At 39.0% G+C, this 8,688-nt stretch overlaps 1 long non-coding RNA gene across 1 annotated transcript; it reads right to left on the reverse strand.

Moving 5' to 3' along the window:
• Positions 1-343: 343 nt before the first annotated feature.
• Positions 344-1,476, reverse strand: LOC133821458 (uncharacterized). Its single transcript, XR_009887594.1, has 4 exons — positions 1,375-1,476; positions 864-961; positions 514-622; positions 344-387 (listed from the first exon to the last, which is right to left on the reverse strand). It is a non-coding gene; the product is annotated as an uncharacterized LOC133821458 (long non-coding RNA).
• Between the last annotated feature and the right edge of the window lie 7,212 nt (positions 1,477-8,688).

Consider the following 8,688-nt stretch of genomic DNA (forward strand, 5'->3'; position numbering starts at 1 on the left):
AGAGGTCCAACTAAAAAGTCCTACCGATTCATAAAATGAATGAATCTGATGAGGCTCAAGATCTGCAACAGTGGTTGGAAGGCCTGTTAAAAGTTCACTTATAAATGGTTCATTTTCTCCAACCTGCAAATAAAAAGGAGCAAAGTACTGAATAAATAGGAGTTAACAAAATAATCCACTCCAGTTTCCCTTAATTGTGAAAGCAAGTTAATATCACCCTTTACTTAGTTGCAAATATAACTGAACCCAGAGAAAAATATTGACAACTATGAACAGCCGGAATTCAAATAAAAAATGTGAGTTTCTCAAAGTAATTGTTACCTGAACAATTACAAATTTCCGTTTGCACTTCTGAACAATCTTCAAGAATGTGTCACAGGCCATATCCTAAAACACATGAACACAAAGCTTTAGCAACACTTATGTAGACAAACCATTCAATTTAAAAGACAAAATTTCTCAGTAACTTTTAAGCCTTAAACCTAACCAAGAAAACCACAACAAAACAAATACCTGAACACCAGGATGTGTCTCATGCATGAACTCAAACAATTTGTTCACAATAGTTTTTAGGAACTTCTAGTGAGCTCTTAGAAACCTCGGGTACTGTCCAACAATATACCTGCAGAAAGAGAGGAGGATTATGTACAACATTTCAAAAAATTACTGGTTGTATACCTCCAACCAAGTTTCTCATAGTTCTCAAAGTTACTCAATTAAAATCAAGTGGCTAAAATTCATGGTTTCTACAAATGACCAAAGAATCTGGATGGAATGAGGTGTTATGGCCTGGCAGGCTATATCTATATGCATTCCACCTCAACTCAAGATAGATAATCAATCATTCAATCATGAATACTTACATAATGTTACTTGCGATGACAGCTTTGTTATCCTTCCCTTTCGTGATTTCGCATAAATTCAGCAAGTCACGAATGACCATAACCAAAAATCTATTCTCCTGCCTAAGCAAACCAACATAAAAAATATGAAGGGCATACATTGACCTCCAGAACATGAATATTTCTTATGCATTTGATGATGCAAACACATTATCAAGAAACAGGTATAACATTTAAATAAATAAACTCTCATATTTTTCCAAATGAGAGGGGCATGTAAAAGTGATCTCTGGGTTCTACATCAAGATCCCTAACACCACATGACAAATGCATGGACATGTGCCCTCACAAACTCATAACGATATGTGGTGTAAATAACATTTACAAGGAAATAAAGTACAAGCTTACACTGACCATGTGACTATCTCAGATCAAAATAAACATTTTTTTGTAGTCAAAACAGAAATGCCAACTATTATCACAAATAGAAAATGAGTAGAAATAACATTTATAGGGAAAGTTAAAAATGTACCTGTTCTTCCATCATCGAACCAGATATAGACCCTATTGCCCAACATAATGTGTTTAAGTTGTTCTAATTCCAATCCTCGCCACTTAATTGTTTGCTTAGCTTCTTTAGCATCTGCATCATACAAGAAGAATAGACAGCATACGATAGAATTTATAAAGAAAATAATATATAACACAATCAAATGACACATTTTCTCTGCAAGTGTCTGACAAGATAGAAACAAGGTGTTCCATTATATTTATACATGCAGAAAATAATTTCAATTGAATGGCCAATAAAAGAAATTCCCCACTCATATTTTTCCTCAAACTATTCACTATCAGCAGCCCCCAAGCTGCAGCCACATGACTTGAAAGAAATTTCCACTCAAAATAGGTCGCATCATAACAAAAATATTATTAGACATAAATATAAATAAAAACTATAGCTAACACAAGCTTGTACTAACTTTGGTACAAATAGAAAACATGAAAAATATTTCAATACATTTACTACTTTATTTTCCATAAACCCATACCAGCTTTTCTGTGTCCTCGTGATCAAGATGTGACAAATATATCAAAGTCTCCCTCATGATCTGCAACAATAATAGACCATAGCAATTTGGTTAAGGAAAGTTTCCATAATAAATAAGAGTTCAAGCAATTTTATACCTTCATTCCCTTTATTACATCCTCAAGAGTAATAACTTATAACAGAGGCAAAAAAAAAAGTCTGGATTAATAAAAAAAATGTTTTCCAACTGTTAATGAGAACACAAAACAGTAGCACCACCAACACAAAACATAGACCATCAAAAATCAATATCATATTCAAATTTCATGCTAAGATCAAAGTAGCCCCTCACTTCAAACAGAGATACAACTCACCAAACAAAGTAGAAAAAACCAATTTGTCAAAATGAGAAAGTTGCAGGTGGGGAAGGGAACACAAAACTAGAAAGAAATGTATTTAATTTTTTGATTTTATAGAACTTCTTGCAATAAAATAATCTCGTGGCCTTGAAATGTATAAAGAAACAGAAAATCAAACTAGACCCAAATTTTAATATGTTTTACATGATTTGGGATTTGCTTTTCTATGATGAAACTAGCTAGCAAGAAAAATTATAGTAGTTTACTACTACTACTACTACTACTACTAATTTCAAGTAAATTTAAAAAGTTTGTATTATCACAGAAAAAACTAATCCAAAATACAATTTAGATCCTTTACCAAATAGGTGGTGGATTTCTTGATGGCATCCTAGCTAAAATACCCACCAATCAAGTAATTTAAGAAATGGGATTTCTTGATGGCATCCAATCAAACAACCTAATAGCTTTATCAACTTCTCCATGTTTAGAAAACCCATAATTATAGAACTCTAAAATATAACATCTAACTTAGAACTTTCATCAAACAGTTTTCTTGCTTCACTCAGAAACACACAAAAACAAAAATCATTAGCACATACTACAAATATGCAATCTGAATTCCAAAGTAAAAATCCTAGTCAAATGAAACTCATAAAATAGTTGGGAAATAGCCAAACTAGTCTTAAAATCAACTACGGTGGCAACAAATCATTCTGATGCTATGCAAAGCCAACATCTTTGAGCTAGATGATAGTTAATAAGTGGAAAATTAATTTTCATCTACTTGACAGTTTCAATCAAATCTCATCAGTCTCTCATTGTTTTTCTTACACAGAAACTGAGATAAAAATTATCTAGATGTGATTAAAAATAAGAAAAGGATTCCTTAAAAAAAAATAACTTACCATGCCTTTCATTAAGATCACTAATAGTTTTCTTTTTGTCTAATTCTGATCAAGAGTCCAGTATTACAGTATATCTATAGACAATGAAGCTCAGGGAGGAGGTTTAAGCTCAGTATTGAAGTATATCTATATTCGCTCAACTCTATAGATAGATGTAACTCAAAAAAGTATATCTCAGAAACAGTATTACATGTATATACCTGAGTGAATATAGAGTTGACTTCAGAAATTTATTCAAAAAAAAATCTTAATAAATGAAGACCTGATGCCGTGAGATACTGAGGTGTTGTGCCTACTGCTTGCTGCCATCTGGCTTTTGTGAAGCTTTGAGGTGTCCTTCCGAATTGATGCCATGACTAGTGAGGTGAGCTGCCTCGAAGACCTGGTGTCGTGAGGTTATGTGCCTTGCGTGAAAGATAAGATTTGTAGTGCATGAAAGATGAGAATGCCTCTTGCTTTTTGTCTTTCATAAACCGAAAATCTTGGACTCTTGGAATATTTCTGTACACAACAAAAATAGCACAGAAATTTTTTAAAACAAAATTGTACTTAGAATAGTATTCAAAATATGAAAACTAACAACGGCTTCGAGTACTTGAACTAATTAAGGAAACGTTTCCATTGGTAGTCTTGAAAACAAAATCAAAACCAGACAAGAACAGAACAGAACAGAACATTGAGAAGAAAAAATAATACATAAAAAGATCTAATAACCACCCTTGAGATCATTGACAACATCATAAGGAATGGGGGTGACAGTTTCCAACTGAGCTCCTTCGACCATGAAACTTGGATTGGGACCCTCTGGCTGCCTCTTGGTGCTGATGGCCTCACCCTTCAACTTGGCCTCGACCTTGAGCTTATCGTTCCTTAACTTTCTATTTCTGAACTCCTCAGTGCATCTAGAGGGCTAGACATGCTCCACACGAACATGAATCCTCTTCTTAATGATGCGGTTCCCAACCTGCTTGTTAACCTCCACGCCAATAGCGCGCTTGGTGATGTTCCAGAACCGCCCAATTCGGCCATGGAAGAACTTGTGGGGCATACCCTTGTGAATGGCGCCGTTACACTTTCAAATCCATAAATCAACACCAAAAAAAAAATCAAAATTGACAAGCTCAGTTACCTTAGTTTACATATAAATCATACTTCATATATCATAAATTAAAAAAATGGGTTAAAGTTACCTTACTTCACATAATGGACAGACTCGGTTGCCCATCACCCATGGAGGAAAGGCCTCTGGTTCGCGCTAGGGAGAAGAAAGGGTCAAAGCACTTTGGGGAGCATCTGCTTCACCCCTTATTGCGTCTTTTCATCATCGTCCCAAAGCCCTTTCCTGGGACCCTTCATCATTGATCCTTAGCACCCACATCTGAAAGAGAATGAGAGAGAGAGGTCGGTGAACGATGGTTCCAAACCAGAGAGAGCGAAAGAGAGAGTCACTGTGAGTGGGATGAACGAGAGATTGAGAGAAGGCAAGAGATTAGAGTGTGTGTGGCTATTTTTAGAGGGAGAGAAAAAGAGACAGAGAGGGGAACACGGTTAGGGTTGATTTGTGAAGAAGAAGATACAAGAGAGAGAGAGAGATAATTTAGGGCTAATAGAATATTAGAGGCGGAGATGGAAAAGCTAGTGGCGGGCTGTAAAATTTTATTGTACCGAGGGCGCCTGATTTTTCTATTTAACCATAGCGTTTTTTGAAAATTGTCATTTTTAGGTGTTATATTAGGCTAAAATTCTTGTAGTGGTTCGTGAAGGGGCGCCGCGGCGCAGGCATGCATCAGGATCAAGAAAGGGTTCTGGGCGCTGCGACCCTTGATGGGAGTGTAGCGGCCCTAGGCAATTTCTGAGAGTGTAATTTTGCATTTTTGGGCTTTTGCTCCGAGGGCTCAGGGTATGGCTCCAATACATTGTTTTAGGGAATTAGAGGTCCCGAGAGCTCGGGATTGGTTTCGGGAGATGTTTGCAAATCGGTTAGTAATGGGGATGCTATTTGTGTGTTGTGACTAGGTTCTCGGAGAGGCTCGGATTAGAGGAGCGTGCTCGAGGGTTCGGTGCTTAAGAAGCTCGGGACACAGGTAAGAAAACCACTGTCTTCCACAGAGCTTGTATGCAGGGCTGAGCCCTATATGATTGTGTTGCAGGGTGTAGCCCCTTTGATTGGTTTGCTCAAAATTAGTATTTGCTTTATTATGCTATGTATGCATATGTGTAAATGTTCGGCAAGAGCCGAGAACGGCGCAGGCCGAGTTCGGCAAGGCCGAAAACAGTAAGGGACCGGAAATGGCGTTAGGCACGTGGAGTGCAAGGCCGAGAGCGGCAAGGGGCCGGGAGCAGCGTTGAGCACGTGGAGTGCAAGCTGCCAGGGTGAGACCCTAAAGGATACCAGGATATCCTCATGGTGTGGACCACGAACCCAGGGCATGGTAAAGCGCCTGGGACGGTGTGGCTGTATGTGTTTAGCCTATTGATGGCCTGTTTAACTAATAAGTGTCTGTTATGCATATGTTATCTGCTTGTGAGGGTTTTCTTGCTGGGCTTCGGCTCATGGTTGCTCTGTGGTGCAGGTAATGGCAAGGGGAAAGTCAACCAACCATGAGTACGGAGAGCGTGAAGCGGCGCATACATGTTTGGCCTGCCTGGCTGCCACAGCCAGTGGTTTTTATAAGATGGTTGTATTAAAACCTAGATTTTGTCGTCTAGTCGACTTAAATTTGTAAACTATATGTTGTAAATATTTCTAAACAGTATCCTGGGATCCCAAGTGTCAAACACTCAATGATTTATAGTAAGTGGAATTATTTTTCAAAGTTTATTTCACTGTTTATGATTTAATTACACTTTTGACCTAAAACCTCGATTAGCGAGTTAAATGCATGTTTAAAACTCACTTAGTAACGGCTCTAAGGAAGTAGGGCGTTACATATACCATTGACCAGTATGCATATCTCTATGTAAAAGAGATAGTGCATCTTCATGGAGCTCCGAGGTCAATTGTGTCAAATTGAGACCCCACCTTTACTTCCAAGTTCTGTGGAAGTTTGCAGAAGGCAATGGGCACGCAGCTGAAGTTTAGTACAGCGTATCATCCTCAAACCGATGTTCAGTCCGAGAGGACTATTCAAATACTGGAGGACATGCTGAGAGCATGTGTACTAGATTTTGAGGGGTCTTGGAGTAAATATTTACCCTGATAGAGTTTTCCTACAACAATAGCTATCTGGCAACCATAGGAGTGGCTCCTCATGAGATGCTGTATGGTAGGAAGTGCAGATCACCTATTCATTGGGATGAGTTGGGTGAGCATAGATACTTGGGTCCTGAGATAGTTCAAAGGACCAATGAAGCTATTGAGAAGATCAGAGCTCGGATGCTCGCATCGTAGAGTAGACAGAGAAGTTATGCGAATCCGAAGCGTAGGAACGTGGAATTCCAGGTGGGAGACTATGTCTTCCTTAGAGTCTCGCCACTCAAAGGGGTGAGAAGGTTTGGCAAGAAGGGCAAGTTGAGCCCTAGGTTTGTAGGACCATTTGAGATTCTAGAAAGGATCGGTCAGGTGGCCTATAGGTTAGCATTACCCCCGGCGTTGTCAGTTGTGCACAACGTGTTTCATATTTCGATGCTGTGGAAGTATGTTTCTGATGAGACTCATGTGCTGAGTTATGAAGATCTAGAGCTGCTGACGGATTTATCCTTTGAGGAGCAGCCAATCCAGATATTAGACAAGAAGGACAAGGTCCTGAGGAATAAAGTTATACCTTTAGTGAAGGTATTATGGAAGAACAGTAAGGTCGAAGAGGCGACCTGGGAGTTGGAATCAACCATGCGGGACCAGTATCCCGAGCTGTTCAGGTAAAATTTCAAGGACGAAATTCCTATAAGGAGGGGATAGTTGTAACATCCCAAATTTCCTAACGTGGCTTAGTGCCTGGATTAGGGGGCCGAGAGGCAATAATGGAGTTATTATGTGAATTATATTATAATATAATTATGCTTGCATGTTAGAAATATTAAATACGTGTATGTGGGCTTGTTTCTTATAAGAAGGGTATTTTAGTAATTTGACCCGTTCAGGGTATAAATGCAAATATGTGTTTGTGTGATTGAAGCCACATTATTATGTGGATATATTTGGGATACTCGACATGAGGCGATCCCGATGGGCAAACTAGCGGAAAGTCACAACGGGGTTTTATACCTGGCTCGGGGTGAGCTTGGTGGTATTTTAGTAATTTAGTACATTACTGGGAATTAGTGGGTAATAGGAAATTATTGGTAATCATGTGAGAATATTGGAAGTAACGGGAATTATAGGATATAAGTTGTGAATAGCGGGATATGAGACAAAGGACAAAATTTCCCTTGAGGGCATATGAAGAATAGGCTAAGGGCAAGGGGTAAATTAGTCATTTTCTGTCTAAGTATAGAGTTTGGTGAGCTGGGAATTTCTGAGAAGGTTAAGGAAACTAAAGGAAAAAGGTCACAACAGCTCTCTCTCTCTCTCTCTCTCCCTCGTTTTCTCTGTTTTCTCTTGAAGCTTAAGGATTTTCTTGGGGAAAATTGAAGAACAAAGCCTAGTAGTTAAGGTGTTAAGCTTGGGGAAACTAGAGGATTAACTCAAGAGGATCAACATAGTAGAGGTAAGGTCTATAATTCAAAGTTCAATTATGAAGTTTTCTGTGGTTTTTGAGTGAAGTTTAAAGTTTTTGCATGTTTGATAGTTGGGGAGAGAATTTTGGGATATTGATGGGTTTTTAATTCAGTATTTAGTTAGGTTTGGTTGCTAAAGGAAGTATGTTAATTATGGGAATTGAGTTGGAATATTGGGATGGAATTGGGTGGTTTTTGGCTGGGTTTGGCTAAGGAAGAAAACCCAGAATTTCTGGCATCAAAGAGCTGGGTCGTGGCCTTGTTCTTGGTATGCTGCGGCCCTATGGAGCAAGAAGGAACCAGGAGGGCTCAGAGGCACAGGCGGGCCGCGGTGCCTCAGGGGAGCGCCGCGGTGCGTGTTGATTTTCCAGGGAGGCCAAGCCTCTGACTTAGAGGTGGGCCGCGGCCCTTAAGGGGACTTTTGGCCCTAATGAGGTTTTTAGATCGGGAACTTAACCATTTGGGCTCAGGGTCGATTCTATTTCCTTGTTGAGTGGAATTTGACGTCCCGGAGGCTAGGATTTGGTCTGGAAGCTTTTATTCTCCCATTGTTGATGGAATTCCTTATTATGGTTGTGACTAGGGCTACGCTAAGGGGATCGAATCGGGGATCGTACTCAAAGGGCATCGCTAGTAACTTGCATTCGGATTGAAGGTAAGAAAACTGCACCCATTATGTGAATGTGTGATTGGAGCTTAGTTAATGCTAAATGTAGATATGATTAAGGCTTTAGCGTTGTTAATGAACATGATTATAATTATGTTTGAGAATATCTGATTAGGTACACGGAGTGCATTTAATTGTGATTATACCTATGTCCGTTGTTTGAATGTATTATAATGCATTGCGATTGTTGATATTGTCTGTTGTGACTGGGAAGCTCGGTTTATAAACC

The sequence above is a fragment of the Humulus lupulus genome, chromosome 3 (assembly GCF_963169125.1).
Source record: "Humulus lupulus chromosome 3, drHumLupu1.1, whole genome shotgun sequence".
Lineage (NCBI taxonomy): Eukaryota > Viridiplantae > Streptophyta > Magnoliopsida > Rosales > Cannabaceae > Humulus > Humulus lupulus.